Genomic DNA, 16,685 nt, shown 5'->3' on the forward strand with positions numbered 1-16,685 from the left:
TAGCCAAACATATACAGAGTAACCCTGTCTCAAAAGGCCAAAAATTAAAAATTAAAGAGGTAGAGGTTAAAATAAAGCCACATAAAGATGAAAAATACACAGAGAGTCTGGATATTGTATGTTATTATGTTCTCTTTGAATTGTTTGAATGCTGAGAAAGGAGCAACAGCTGCTAAAAGATATTGGTTATAAATGTTGCTGAATTAATCCAAGATAGTTATTTTGAAATTACATTGACTTTAAAATTGTAGTCAAAAGATTTGTTACTTTGGAGAAGAGGTTTTGCTTTTGTTTCCACAGAAAATGAGAGGCTTTGGATTTATTCTGAGCTAAGAAAAATCAGGTTTGATCATGAAAGACCACATGAGAAATCTCCAGTAGGAAGAGATGGCCCAGATGTCTGATTTCTACATAAAGAACAGATTCAAGATGCTGCCTGAGATGATCAAGCCTCACAGAATACTTAGTTAGGACTTGATCATAATTCTAAATTTAGTTTAGGTCCCCATAAAATTATCAGTGCCTCCAACCAACATGAAGTCGCCTGGAAAACTATGCCCACATTCCCAAAAAATGGACTATGGATAATTTCGTTTGTTACAAGTTTTTATGGCTAATGGTCACGAGAAAAGCTAAACAAAGGATATTGGATTAAGAGTTCTTATTTTTTTTTAAAGAGGGTGAAGTGGTGTGGGACAATTGCACAGAAAGTTGAGGCAGGTGAATGAGAACAGGAGCATTCTGGAAACAAGGAAGTCTGAGTTTGCAGTCATGACCCATCCACAGAAGAAGCAAGATGTGACTGCCTCGCTAAATAAGGTACTGAGCCACGTGGCTAACATAGACAAGAATACTGGTCTAATATAAGTTATAAGAGTTAATAAGAAGCCTGAGCTAATGGACCATTAGTTACATTATAACCAATGTAGACCTCTTTGTGATTTCTTTGGGACTTAATGATTGTGCGAACCAGGCAGGACAAAACCCTGACAGCAATCTGTCAGTTGTGTTTTACAAATATTTCATCTGTCTGTGGCTTACAATCTCATTTTAATAGTAATCTTCAGCAAAGCAAATTTTAAAATGTTCAACAAATTCCATGGTACAACTTTTAAATACATATTTGCTAATTCTTCTGGAAGAATTTTTAATCATATTGGCCTATGATTTTTTTTTTCATACAGCATCTATTTTGTGGTTTGTGGGAAGACAATGTTGACTGCACAGGACATGCTTGGAACACTTTGATTTTCTGAAAAGGTCTGGGGAGTTCTTAATGCGTTTAGTGACAGTCATAAATGAAATCTATTGTTTTGTGCAGCTAATATACCCACATAGAAAGAATAAGAATCATTTTAAAACAAAATCATTAATGAAACCACCAGTGTATTGTGAATAATGTAATTTTTTAGAGGATTATTATCAGTTCAATCTCTTTAATAGGCATACCAATTTGGATTTTCTGGTCTCCTTGAAGAATCTTTTTTTCTTTTTCTTTCTTTTTTATATTGTATTCTGATGACACTATTTATTTATTTATTTATTTATTTATTTTATTGCTCTCCTCCCTTTCTTCTTCCCTTCAACCCTCTCCTATGTTTGTTATGATCCCAATTTACTCAGGAGATCTTGCCTTTTTCTACTTCTCATGTAGATTAGGTCTATGTACGTCTCTCTTTGAGTACTCATTGTTGTCTAGATTCTCTGGGAGTGTGATTTTTAGACTAGTTTTCCTTTGCTTTATGTCTAAAAGCCATTTATGAGTGAGTACATGTGATATTTGTCTTTCTGGTACTGGGTTACCTCACTCAATATGATGTTTACTAGCTCTATCCATTTGTCTGCAAATTTCAAGATGCCAATATTTTTCCCACTGTGTACTACTCCATTGTGTAAATGTACCACATTTTCCTTATCCATTTTTTGATTGAGGAGCATTTATGTTGTTTTCAGGTTCTGGCTATGACAAATAATGCTCCTATGAACATAGTTGAGCACATGTCCTTGTGGTATGATTGAGCATTCTTATATATATATTCAAGAGTTTTATCACTCGGTCTTGAGGTACGTTGTTTCCTAATTTTCTGAGAACTCATCATACTAACTTCCAAAGCAGCTGTATAATTTTGCACTCCTACAAGTAATGGAGGAGTGTTCCCTTTACCCCACATACTTTCCAGTATAAGCTGTCATCAGTGTGTTTGATTTTGGCCCTTCTGACAGGTGTAAGATTTTTTAGTTTTCCTATTAATCTTTAGGTGTTCCCTAAAATTACTGTCAAAAGTGTGGATCAATTTTGAAAAAAAAATAAAGAAAGCAAGAAACAACAATAATAACCAGCAAAGGAAGGGGAAGGGGACAAGGACATCATGTTTTTAGATTTCAAATCTTAGAAAGGTAGCTGTTAGTACAGATAAGTCTTGATTGTTTGTCCAGACTGCATTCTAGAACCATCCACCCAGGGAACCGTATCATCTTGGTCCAGAAGAGGTTCTTACTATCTAGTACAGAATCTATCTACACAGCTGCAGCAAACACAGTGCCCATGCTTCCAGAACTTTGCCATCACAAGGCAGGATCACCTAGATGGATACACAGAGTCCTGGAAACCCTGATATTAGCGATGAGGCACACAGAAACAAAGACCAGGGCTTCAAGTTGATTGATGAAGAAGACTCAAAGGAAGTTGTCAGTCACAGCATCTGTGAGGAGCCAGGCTTAGAAGCAGTAACACATGGAGCCAGTGGCAGGGTCAGGTGGGGGTGGCACAACCTTACCTTGTAGTGGCTGATGGCATTTTCAATGGAGAGTCAGCTTGGGCCTGGTGTTCGGGGGACTTGAGGCATTCCACACACAGGAGATGTCTGCTTGCCTCACAGAACATGCACACCCTCTTCTGGTGGCTGAAGCAGATATAACCATCCCCAAGGACCCCCTCAGAATAGGGCTTCCTGCACACTGGGCAGCGGAGGACCCCAGAGACTGAGGCCTTATCCATGTGCTGGGTCAGGCACATTCGGCAGAAGAGGTGGCCGCACTCTGTCCTCACAGCCTCCTTCACGGGATCCAGGCAGATGGGACAGATGTCCTCCTTGTTGTCCTTATACAGAGGAACCATGGCCCCCACCTCACCAGCCCCTCCACTGGGTGATTTGCAGGCCAGAGAGTCCCAGGTGAGAGGGCTCAGTGGAGCTGATCTGGAGCAGGCGAGAGTGGACTCAGACCTGGACTTCAGGTCCACCCTGGATCAGAGAGGCCAGAGCCTGGGCTGTAAGAATCACAATGTCATAGGGATTTCAGAAACAGTTCAGTGTTTTCTAAACTGAAAGTTATTCTTTATTTCTCATACACCTCGAGGAAGCAGGCGACCAAAACCCCAATTCTGTTTTGCAAGTTTTCTGTGGAATCTTTTTACAGTTCAAAGCTAAATTTTAGGCCATGGTGTCATGGCCAGAAATAAACTGTCAAGGACAAGCAGACAGTCTTCTCTGCTGTGTGGCTGATGAGAGGAACTCAGCAAGGGATTTACGTGTCCCTCCTGTATGTTACTCTGTAGGACTCACTGCTATTGCTGGTGTCACCAACCACTTAGGGTGGAATCTTGTCAGCAAGTCTTTATGAACCACCAATTTTCCAAGACTGTGGTGCTGCCTAGATGAACGAGAAAGAGAGCAGGAGAGAGACAGACAGACAGACAGAACATATAATAGCATTTTAGGCTACATTGTCCCGTTCTTTCAAACAACGTCCAAGGATAACCCAAAGAAGGAAGTGCCTCCTCTTCCCACTTCTTGTCTGAGCCCTCCCAAAAAATAGCTCTCTTACTATCCTACCTCAAATTTCTTCTTTTCAACTTCAGGTCATTTTCTTGGTCTCTAGACCAAGAGAGAAGGCCAGCAGATGAGTGAGTCTTCTTCTGTTATGCTAAGTATACATATATATACACACACACACACACGTCAGTAGAACTGGGGAGAAGGTGAAAAGACTCATCCTGATTTAGCCCAGAATTATCAGGAAAAGTAAAATACACCCATGAGCAGGGCTCCCCGAGCAGCGACATGGACTTTGCTGCAGGGTGTGGCATATTTGCTTACGGGAGGAGGAAAGTCTGGATGCCTTTAATGCAAATCTCACAGGACTTGAGAAATGCCTTATAAAATGAGTCCCAAGAACCCCACACATGAGGGATCAGGAGTTCTGGTTGTGCCACAGGACCGTGACTCTGGGTGATGCTGGGGACAGTGATACCATTGTTCTTAATGGTCTCAGCTTCAACAGTGCAGGTGCCCAGGGTACCACTAGGTATTTGTTTCTCTTCTTGTTGTTGTGACCTGAGGGAGGAGGGGCTTATTTGGGTTTACAGTTTGACATTACTATCCATGGTGGAGAAAGCAAGGGGGCAGCAGTGGCTAGAAGCTGTGGCGGCAGCAGCCTGAGGCTGCAGCTCACCTGGGTGGGTCATGAAACTGAGATACCAGTGGTGCCCAACCAGCTTTCTCCCCCTTTCCCTTTTAGTCTGAGTTCCCTGCTCAGGTAATAATGACACCCACTTGAATGTAAGTCTTCTCTCCACATTTGAGTCTCTCTGGAAACATCTGTTTCTGCACACAAAGGTGTTGATCACTGATGCTCTAGGCAGTTCTACACCCCCACATTCTGAAGGCTGTTGTCCACTGTGCATCAGGGGGGCAGGGTTATATCTTTTCATCCTTTCATACCCTTTAAAGCTAACCTATTGTTGAGAGCCTTAAGCCTTCCATCAGAAACCTGCAGTCCTGTGAGAGAAACGTGAAAGCTGTCAGGATACAAATGAAATGGATTTATGTCACCCTGACAACAATTAGCATCTCTTTCTCTTTTGGAGAGTGGGGGGAGTCACAGTTGAGGTGGAGTCTTCTCTAGCCCAGGCTAGCCTTCAACTCTCCATGAATCCGAGGATGACTTTTTACTTCTGATCCTCCTGCATTGTCCTCCCATGTTTCGAGATTACAGGCATGAGCCACCTGTGCTGGGGGTGGAACCCAGGGCTTCATGTGTGCCGGACAAGTACTCCACAGCTGACCACATCTCCCGCACCATCATTCAGATTTAAAAAAAAATTGTATTGACAATTACAAACATATTCTTGTGATATTTTATCAGTTTACATGAATAATAAACTGATACTTTGGATCTTTGGTGGTCCCCCTTGGATTCTCTATGTTGACTGATGGTTCTTTCTCACCCTCAACCATCCTGGGACTTTGACACTGGTGGGAGACCAGCTACTTTAAAGAGAGTCAGGGTACGCTTTCCATTGGCTACCTGACTAATAAACCCCCCCAAAATTAAATTTTCTAGGAGCCTACACCGGGGGAGGGAAAGGATGAAGCTTCTTGCCAATCAGAAAAATATTCACGCAACTCTGCCAGCCTCACTTCCTGTTGCATTGACATATGCACATTCCCTGACTGTTTGCCTTGGCTACAGAAATATAAAACTGCTTCTGAAAAAGTGGGAGCTAGGAGTCTGATTTGGCCAAGCTAAACGAAGACACTATCTTTTAAGAATTTTGTTTCCCAATCACCAAAAGTCTCCCAATCCCCCCAAAAAAGCCCAGGACCAGATAGTTTCAGCTCAGAATTCAACAAGATTTTCAAAGAAAAACTAATACCAATACTCCTCAAATTATTCCACACAATGGAAACAGAAGGGACATTGCCAAACTCTTTTTATGAGACTAGAATTACCCTGATACCTAATTCACATAAAGACATTACTAAGAGGGTGCTGGAGAGATTGCTCAGAGGTTAAGAGCACTGCCTACTCTTCCAGAGGTCCTGAGTTCAATTCCTAGCAACCACATGGTGGCTCACAAACATCTATAATGAGATCTGGTACCCTCTTCTGGTCTGGTGGCATACATGCAGACAGAACACTGTATACATAATAAATAAATAAATAAATAAATCTTTTTTTAAAAAAAACATTAATAAGAAAGAGAATTACAGACCAATCTCACTCATGAGCATTGATACAAAAATACTAAATAAAATACTGACAAATAGAATAATCCAAAATCACATCAGAACCACCATCCACAACGATCAAGTCAGCTTCATCCCAGGGATGCAGGAATGGTTCAACATACAAAGATATGTCAACGTAATCCACCATATAAACAAACTGGAAAATAAAAACAACATGATCATTTTACTAAAGCTTTCGACAAAATACATCATCCCTTCATGATAAAGATCTCGGAGAGAGCAGGGATATAAGGAACATACCTAAACATAAGAAAGGCATTATACAGCAAGTCAACAGTCAACTTCAAACTAAATGGAGAGAAACTTCCAGCAGTTCCACTGAAATCAGTAACAAGACAAGGTTGCCCACTCTCTCTGTACGTATTCAATATAGATCTTGATGTCCTAGCTACAGCAATAAGACACCAAAAGGAGATCAAGGGTGGTGTAGGAGTTCCTTCTGTTTGTGTGTTGCTTTTATTGATTAATAAATAAAGAAACTGCCTTGGCCTAGTTGATAGGGCAGAACTTAGGTAGGTGGAGAAAACAGAACTGAATGCTGAGAAGAAGAAGGGCAGAGGCAGAGAAGCCATGGATCCTCCACCTGAGATGAACGCTGGTTAGAATCTCTGGTAAGTCACTGCCACGTGGTGATGCACATATTAATGAAGATTAGCTAAACTAATATATAAGAGTTAGCCAAAAAGAAGTTAGAGCTAATGGCCAAGCAGTGTTTTAATTAATACAGTTTCTCTGTGGTTATTTTAGGTGTAAGTTAGCCAGGTGGCAGGGACAAACAAGTAGCTGCTTCCTGTAACACAAAGGGATACAAATCGAAAAAGAAAAAGTCAAACTTTCACTATTTTCTGATGATATGATAATTTACATAAGCGATCCCCAAAATTCTACCAAAGAACTTCTACAACTCATAAACACTTTCAGTAATGTATCAGGATACAAGATAAACTCAAAAAAATCAGTAGCCCTCCTGTACATAGATGATAAATGGGCTGAGAAAGAAATAGAGAAACATCACCCTTCACAATAGCCACAAATAGCATAAAATATCTCAGAGTAACACTAACCAAACAAGTAGAAGATGTGTATGACAAGAACTGTAAATCTTTGAAGAAAGAAATTGAAGAAGACACCAGAAACTGGAAAAATCTCCCATACTCCTGGGTAGGTAGAATTAACATAGTAAAAATGGCAATCTTACCAAAAGCAATCTACAGATTCAGTGCAATGCCCATCAAAATCCCAACAAAATTATTCACAGACCTTGAAAGCACAGTTCTCAATTTCATGTGTGTAGGGCCCGGTCTACCCTTGCTGCTTGGGGAGCATCTTGAGGACAGTTTCTGGTCAGCCAGCTAAAGCATCCTGTTTGTTCCTGTGCTCTGGAACTATCCTGGTGATTAGCTGTAGGGCATTGTTTTATCTTTTGTATGGTAATTTCCCACCTGCCCGGAGGAAATCCTTATGCAGCAGCCAGGTCCCCCCTGCCTGGGAGGTAATCCTTTTGCAGCAGCCAGGTATAATAGTTTTTCCCCAAAGCTGAATAAATGGCATTCAGCTGATCTCCTTTTGAATGACCCAGGTCTCTTGTGTGTTTCTTTCAATCTCCAGGCCTTTGCCTGGACTTGCAATTGGTACAGAGGCATGCGAACTGTACCAAGGGGGTAACGCAGACTCAGGTGTTACACATATGAAAAAGAGAAAAACTCAGGATAGCCAAAACAATCCTGTACAATAAAAGAACTTCTGGAGGCATCACAATCCCTGACTTCAAACCCTACTACAGAGCTACAGTACTGACAACAGCCTGGTATTGGCATAAAAACAGACAGGAGGATCAATGGAACTGATTCAAAGGCCTGGATATTAATCCACAACCTTCGAACACCTGATTATTGACAAAGAAGCAAGAAGTATCAAATTGAAAAAAAGAAAGCATATTTAACAAATGGTGCAGGCATAATTGGATATCAAATTGTAAAAGAATGAAAGTAGATCTATATCTATCACGATGCACAAAACTCAAGTCCAAATGATCAAAGACCTCAACGTAAAGCCAGCCACACTGAACCTCATAGAAGAGAAAGTGGGAAGTACGCTTGAATGCATGGGCACAGGAGATCACCTCATAAATATAACCCCAGTAGCACAGACACTGAGAGAAACAATTAATAAATGGGACCTCCTGAAACTGAAAATGTTCTGTAAAGCAAAGGACATGGTCAACAGGACAAAATGATAGTCTACAGAATGGGAAAAAATTTTCACTAATTACACGTCAGACAGAGGTCTGATCTCCAAAATATACAAAGAACTCAAGAAATTGGACACCAAAAGAACCCATAATCCAATAAAAAAAATAGAGTACAGACCTAAACAGAGAACTCTCAAAAGAGGAATCTAAAATGGCTGAAAGACACTTAAGGAAATGTTCAACATCCTTAGTCATCAGAGAAACGCAAATCAAAAGAACTCTGAGATTCCATCTTACACCTGTAAGAATGACCAAGATCAAAAACTCTGATGACCAACTTATGCTGGAGAGGTTGTGGGGAAAAAGGAACACTCCTTCATTGCTGGTGGGAATGCAAGCTGGTACAGTCCATTGGGATGTCAGTGTGGTGATTTTTCAAAATGTTAGGAAACAATCTTCTTCAAGACCCATTAATACCACTTTTGAGTATATATCCAAAGGATGATCAATTGTGCCACAAGAACATGTGCTCAACTATGCTTTTAGGATCATTGTTTATGATACCCAGAACCTGGAAACAACCTAAATGTCCCTCAACTGAAAAATGAATAAGGAAAATATGGTATATTTACTCAATGGAGTACTACACAGTTGAAAAAGTAACAACATCTTAAATTTTGCAGGCAACTGGATGAAGCTAGAAAACATCATTTTGAGTAAGGTAATCCAGACACATAAAGACAATTATAACATGTACTCATAAGTGTTTTTTAAACATAAAGCAAAACAGCCCACAAATCACAATTCCAGAGAACTTAGACAACCTCATTGCACATTAGACAATGAGGACCCTAAGCCAGATATACATAGATCTAATCTACATGGGAAGTAGAAAAAGACAAGATCTCCTGAGAAAACTGGGAGCATGGGGACCTTGGGAGAGGGTTGAAGAGAAGGAGAAAGGCAGGAAGAGGAGCAGAGAAAAATGTAGAGCTCAATAAAAATCAATTAAAAAGAATTTCTGTATTTTCTGAGTGGTCGAGATGGGGGAAGGGACAGAGAGGGAGAACAAAGAAAGAAATATCTTCATTGAAGGAGCCATTATGGGGATAGTAAGAAACCTAGCACTAGAGAAATTCCCAGGATCTCCATTAAGCAATAGTGGAGAAGGTGCCTTACCTGGCCTAGCCCTGTAGTCAGCTTGATGACTGTCTTACATGTCACAATAGAACATTCATTCATCAAGAGATGGAAGCAGATGCAGTGAACCACAGTGGAGCACTGGGCTGAGCTCTCAAGTCCAGTCAAGAGAGAGAGAAAAGTGAGAATATGAGCAAAGAGGTCAAGACCATGATGGAGATACCCCCGAAACAGCTTACCTGAGCTAATGGAAGCCTTCCATCTCTGGACTGACAGCAAAGGAGCCAGCATAGAGTCAAACTAGGCCCTCTGAATGTGGGTGACAGTTGTATAACTGGGGCAGACTGTGGGGTCACTGGCAGTGGCACCAGAATTTTTCTGTACTGCTTGTTTTGGCTTTTTGGAACTCATTCTCTCTGAAGGAATTCCTTGCTCAGCCTAAATATTATGGGCAGGGCCATGGTCCTGACACAAAGCAGTGTGCTAGACTTTGTTGACACCCTGGTGGGCAGACTTAACCACTCTGAGAAGTGGAAGGGGGATGTGTGTGGGGAAGGTGGAGGGAGCAGAAAAAGGAGGGAGTGGGAAATGGATTTGGCATGTAAAATGAGAAAAGACTGTTTTTAAAAAATAAGTTAAAATGAAAACAACAACAAAAAGAATTTCTGTTTCCTGATTCCTTTTCTGGTACAGGGAAACTGTGTGGCTAGGGGATTTGCTTCTCCTAAGGACCACATCACACTCCTTCCTGCTGCAGTGAAGTAAAATTCCAAGGCAGAATTCACTTTCGTTCTTGTAGTTGACCCTACATAAAGTCGTGAAGCCCTCTGAGTTCTAGCCCCATTTGATTCCTGTTCTGATCTCTTTAACAACTTCATATATGTGCAGTCTTAATGTCATCTCATCAATTCAGTTCAGTGTACCTTCTAAATTATTCCAGCCTGAATTACTGAAACTGCCTAAGATGAAGCAATGGAGTGGCTCCTTCAGTTGTTTTAGCAGACTGTAGGTTTCTATGTGGACAGTAGGTGGTGCTGCTTCCCAGGATAGGACATGATTAAGTATTGGAAGCTGCTACCACTGTCCTGTTCTCATTCATATTCTCTCTCTCTCTCTCTCTCTCTCTCTCTCTCTCTCTCTCTCTCCTCTCTTACTTTATTTATTTTCTATATGAATATATATATATATATATATATATATATATATATATATATATATATTCACTTTGTGCTTACTGCCCACAGAGGTCAGAGAGGGTATGAGATTCTCTGTAACCAGGCAATTTTGTGTCATGTATATGCTAGGAACAAAACCTGGTTGATGCCTTAAAACAACCCCACAGCAGTTCAGAATTAGAATAATAAAAGGGTTATTTATTTAAGGGGGAAACTAACAGGTCACCATCCTAAACAGCAGTCCTCTGAGCGCAAACAGGAACAGAGTCTAGCATCCAGAATGGGAGCTGGAAGCAAGAGAGCCGGTGCACGGTTCTGGCTCATTTTTAAAGTATTAGATACCATGCCCCAGTGGGATGGTATCTTAAAGCCTATTGACTGAAGGAACAGAATGTGCTCCCACATCACCTCACCTTTTAGTTTAAATAAGAGAGCTCCAAACCCAATACAAATCTATATACACAGGGAACAGATATCAAGTATAATTAGAATTACATCCAGAATAAACAATATTAAGCAAGTAATATATGCTGAATGTTTTAATAAACATTTTGTCCTATGGAGTCTAAGTCTTGTATAGGAAATGGCTTGGCTAGATCATAAGAGTACAGCAACTATGACTATCTAATCTTCAACCACATCGAAGGCCTGAGAAGGGAGCTAATATTCTTGAGCAGTCAGGAAGTACAATCAAGTAGCTTCCAAAGTGAGTAATATATGACAGAGACAATAAGCTACCTGAGCAATCACCCAAAGTCTCGTTTTGCAATGTTGAAACAACCAACCTTGGCTAAGGCCTAGTGTAACTGACAGACCATTTTCAGAGGCAGAAGATTTTTCAAACCTGTTTTACCATCTTCAAGATTTGACAGTCCTGCTTATCCATTTCCAGATACTTTGTAACTTGTCAGTGGTTGAGGCATTGTCAGTTCCTTGCCCATAGACCAGTTTTGCCAAAAAGAAAACAAGCTTCAAGTGGGGTGCCTTCGGTGCTCAACATTCTTTCGGGAATAGATTGGTGCTCTCAGAAGCAATCATGTCTCATGTCAACAGAACCCTAAATTATTTAAACACCATGTTCAACAGATCTTTGAAGTGGTTGAAGAATACCTATCTAGACAGAATACAATCTCTATGTATCTAAAGAACCTAATTGATCTGACTGTATGTATAACAAACATGAACAACTATTGACATACAAGAGAATATTAAATAATCTGTAAATAAATGTGTAACAAATGAGGGCAATGACCTCAAAATATAAACAATCGGTAAGTATCTTGATCAGAGGTAGGAGTAATATATAATGCAATATGAAAATTTACCCTAAAAGTTGTATCAATATACAAAACGTCCTAAACTGAGGTAGAAACAGGCATGCATACAATCTGACAAAATAACTTTGTATTTATGTACAAATAATGTAAACAAAACTAACAAATATAATTTGAATTTGCATCAATATACAAAACTATACCAATGTAAATTATCCATAAATAATAGCTCATAAGTATTCCCTCTATTACCCACTATTACTATCCCCCCAATTTTTTTTGAACAAACATAGTTTTCACCCCAAGCCTTCATCTAGTACAAGTAATAATCAACAAATCCTAAACAGTGTTCCCAACCCTATGGACAAACTTTTTTGGGATAGGGGGCATCAACTTCTAGAATTGCTTCTCGCTGTCTTGAGGGCGATGTTCTCCTAATAGAATCTGGCAAAAATGAAGTTGTGGTTAAGTTCCAAAATTACTGTCTAGTATAGTTGCAAGCAATTTCCGAGCAGTAAACAGTTTGTTTTTTCAAAGTTCTCATTTGGAGTTCTGGCCAGAATATGAGAAAGTGCACCATTTAAGCAGCTGGTACCCAAAATGATCTTATAATAGCATTGTCTACATCATGATGTCATTTCAGCTAGGTAGATTGCTTGCTGTGGGACTCCATCTTCTTCCTGGAAATTTCAAAGATTACTGCAGGAAAAGGATCTGTAGGAAAATCTATTCTTCATCATGGTAAACTTAAACATCATTTATATAAACATATATATAATGAAGAATAAGATATAGACAAAATAAGCATGGAGAAAATAAAATTTTTTTCCTATAGTCTTCCTTCTGTCCCATACCAGATGACTCCCGATATGAGACAGAAACTCTGAATATTCCTTTTAACAACAAACTTGGATTTAGAAAAGTACAGAGCCATATATGAGTGTATGTGCATGTGTGTATGTGTATGTGTGTTGTGTATAAATGTAAGTGTAAACAGTACCTGGATTCATAAACCATATTCTGTTTTCTAGATGCTCCTTAGTGGATAGTTATTTTTTCTTCTGTTCAGCATTCAAACATCCAGGGTCTCTTGAAATTTTGATGATGTGTAATTTTCCTGCAAAGATAAGAGCAGAACCCTGCCCCAACCCTATATGGCTTTCCTTACCTCCTGTATGGTTGTCACCATTGCAGATGAGCTGCCATTACTCTGTTTTAATAGGTTTCTTCTTTTCAAAACAAATGTTTATTAATTTTGATGGTATTCATAATTTTTCTTCTCCTGTGGAAACAAGAGCAAAACCCCTTCCCCATTGTAGCACATCTCCTGGATTCCATTGTGAGGTCAACACATCATTGAAATAAACCGGTTGATTCAATTCAGAAGTTCTTTCCATTATTCACTGCCTCTCTGCTGCTGTTGTTCCTTTCTCATTAGTGTTAAAAAATTCAAGGCTAATAAAGCATTATGCAATTTATTTCTGGGGGTATTTTCTATCCCTTTCTGTTTGTTCATCATATCCTTTAGAGTTTATTTTGACCTTTCTATAACTGCCTGACCTGTAGGATTATTTCTTATACCTGTAATGTGCTTTATATTATAATAAGCAAAAACTGTTTCATCTTCTTAGATACATGTGCTGGACCATTGTCTGTCTTTATTTGTGCAGGAATGCCCATGATGGCCATAACTTCTAATAAATGTGTCATTACAGAGCTCAAAGCAGTTGCCATTGAAAACCTGAGTACATACCTATGGTGTGGTGTACATATTTCAATTTACCAAATTCTATAAAGTGGAACACATTCATCTGCCAGATTTCATTCCTTTGAGTACTCTTAGGATTACTTCCTGTAGGCAACAGTGTTTGATTATAGAAAGAGCAAGTATGGTGTCTCTTTATATTCTCCTTAGCTTGTTGTCATGTAATAGAAAACTCTTTCTTTAAACCTTTGCTATTGATATGATGTTTTTGTGAAATTCAGAGGTCTGCAACATACTTCCAATCAATAATCGATCAATTTCTGCATTACCTTGTGGGAGAGGACCTGGCAGACCCGTATGGGATTAGATGTGTGTTATGTATATAGAACAAAGCTTATTCCTGATTATGTCTTGCATTTGGATGAACAACGAAGTCAATTCTGTATCATCTGGTATAAATTCAGCAATTTCAATATGTAAGACAACTCTTGATGCATATTGTGAATCAGTAACTATATTGAGAGTTTCTTTAAAATCCCTTAGTACCATAAGAATAGCATATAATTCTGCCTTTTGGACAGAATTGTAAGGACTCTGTTCTACCTTAATTAATTCTTCTGATTTGTACCCTGCCTTTCCTGTTTTATTTGCTTCAGTATAAAATGTCTGGGCTTGAGATCCTGAGTTCAATTCCCAGCAACTACATGTGACTCACAACCATTTGTATTGAGATCTGGTGCCCTCTTCTGTCCTGCAGGCATATATGCAGGCAGAACACTGTATACACAATAAATAAATAAATAAATAAATAAATAAATAAATAAATAAATAAAAATAAATTAAAAAAACAAATAAAAACACAATTAGCCCAAAATGTATTGGGGCAATTAGACATTCACCAAGTAAACCATCTTTATTTGCAATCTTAGGGGACTTCTGGAAAGCACACCAGAAGGAGTGTGAACATCTGGGCTGTAGTTCCTGGAGTGTGGGTGGGTGTGACAGTCTCGCTTATTGGACACACCTATGTCAACAAGAGCATAAGGCTATGGTAGTATATACTTCCTTGAAACAGAGCACTATATGAGGTAGAAGAAACAAAAGGAGTTGGCAAGTGCCCTGAAATCTCATGTACAATAACTCTAAACAGGGGCTGGAGAGATAGAGTCCTCAGAGAGGACAGTATGTACTCATGAGCACTGAACCATTTCCTGGCCCACTTTCTATTTTATGAGACAGGGACATGTGCAGTTCAGGACAACCTCCTCATCTTCCCGCCTCTGCTTCCCAAGGGCTGGGATGACAGGCATGTCTACCTAGGTGTCTTGGAGAATCTTTCATACTCTAGGTGATTCTGAAACATGATCAGTTTCCTGGACAACAGGATTTCTGGTTTAGAGGAGAGACTTAAGTGAAACATGACATACAGAAGAAATCTGTAAATCAGAACATGCATTCCAGGCCTAGGGAGCCAGGATAAAACAGGCAGTGGTGGGAGATAGTTACCCTCATTAGAGCATTTCAATTCTCTCTCTCTCTCTCTCTCTCTCTCTCTCTCTCTCTCTTTCATTCTTTCTTTTGTTCTTTCTTCTTCCTTCCTTCCTTCCTTCCTTCCTTCGTTTCGTTCTTTCTTTTTTTCACTATTTCTTCTTCTGTTTTTAAACTTATTTGTTTTTATGGTTTTCACATCATGCATCTCAATCCCATCCATCTCCCCATTCTTACATATCCTTATATATCCACCTTTGAAACCTCCACCACTAAAATAAAATGAAATATAATTTAATAAGAATGTAAAAGAAAAAAAGGGAAAATCTCATTGTGGGAACTGTAGTGTGGCTCAGAGAGTCCCACAGTTTAACCATTAGCCCATACATCTTTACTTGCAAGTGTTCATTGCAAAAAGTCATTGTTCTGGTTCGAGGCCTCTGGTTTCTGCTACACTGTCAATGCTGGGACTCTTCTTGAATATCCTGCTGTTGCCCTGTGTTGTGAAGATCCTGCAGCTTTATACAAGCTAGCAGATTATAGATGGGATAGATGCTAGGTGGGCCAGTTCAGAGCCCTGATTCTGAGCCTGGTGGTTGCAGGGTGGGTCAGCCTGCCAACTCTCCCTGACCCTTACCATAGGGGTGAACCTTCCAGCATTGCTCTGGGTAGTTCATAATGCAGCAGGGAAACGGGTGGTGCTGGTTCTCCTGCTTTCACACCCTCAAGGATGACTCACCTGTACCTCAGCCACCAGGGCCAGCTCTGTTGTGTTGCCCAGGTGAAGAGTAGGATCCACTCTCCTGAGTGCTGCTGCTCGTGAGGAATAAGACCAGTTCTTCCTAGTGTTGTGGCCAGAGCGGGATGAGGGTAATAATTTTGTGCATCCCAATCCACTTGGCCTTCAGTGGTAATCGGAGCCATGGACATCAATGCAGACCACAGCTGCAGCAGGCATGGGTCTTGGCAGCAGCCCTGACCCAGAAATCACCAAGGCTCAAGGTGGCAAGTAAGCCACCTACTTAGGCCGCTCCTCATTGCCTTCACCTCGTCAGATCCGCCTCTCTCCACAGGATGTGACCATTCTGTCTCTGCCACTCTCATAGCCCACCATGTATTTGCTCACTATAATAGTGCTGGGCAGGCCCATGGTTTCTCCTTGCCCCAGGCAGGCATGTAGGTCTCCTTCTCCTGCAGTCATTATTTCTTAACAAAACTTGCCTGAAAATTAAATACTGGGAACTAGAGAGACGGATCAGTGGTTTAGGGCATTTACTGCTCTTCCAGAGGAACCAGGTTAGATTCCCAGTACCCAATGTTCAGTTCACAACCATATGTAACTCCAATCCCAATCCCAGCAGATCAGAAGCCCTCTTCTGGCTTTCAGGAGTATTATATGTGGTTCAAAGACAAACTTGCAAACAAAAGACCTATCTATACTCTAAAAGAATTATAAATATATAAAGATAAAATAATTATATTAAAGAAATAATTTAATTTAAAACTAAATATTACCTCTAGATCTGACAGCTGAGTGTGAATGCAATCTATAAATCCTTACACAGATATTTACTTTAATTCAACCTTAAATTGAAACACACAGACAGTCCTGAAAAGGGTGTTATTTCTGAAAGTGTATGGCTTTCAGCAGTTGCTATAATCAAGGTGACCGCTATCTTA

At 40.0% G+C, this 16,685-nt stretch overlaps 1 protein-coding gene and 1 pseudogene across 1 annotated transcript in view; one reads left to right on the forward strand and one right to left on the reverse strand.

Moving 5' to 3' along the window:
• Positions 1 to 16,685, forward strand: part of LOC125403115 (E3 ubiquitin-protein ligase TRIM31-like) — an 86,923-nt gene that overhangs the window by 17,303 nt on the left and 52,935 nt on the right. The gene's annotated exons all lie outside the window — the stretch shown is intronic.
• LOC148119267 (E3 ubiquitin ligase TRIM40 pseudogene) lies at positions 2,774 to 3,118 on the reverse strand (annotated as a pseudogene).

This window comes from Myodes glareolus, chromosome 18 (genome assembly GCF_982192425.1).
Source record: "Myodes glareolus chromosome 18, mMyoGla1.1, whole genome shotgun sequence".
Classification (NCBI taxonomy): Eukaryota; Metazoa; Chordata; class Mammalia; order Rodentia; family Cricetidae; genus Myodes; species Myodes glareolus.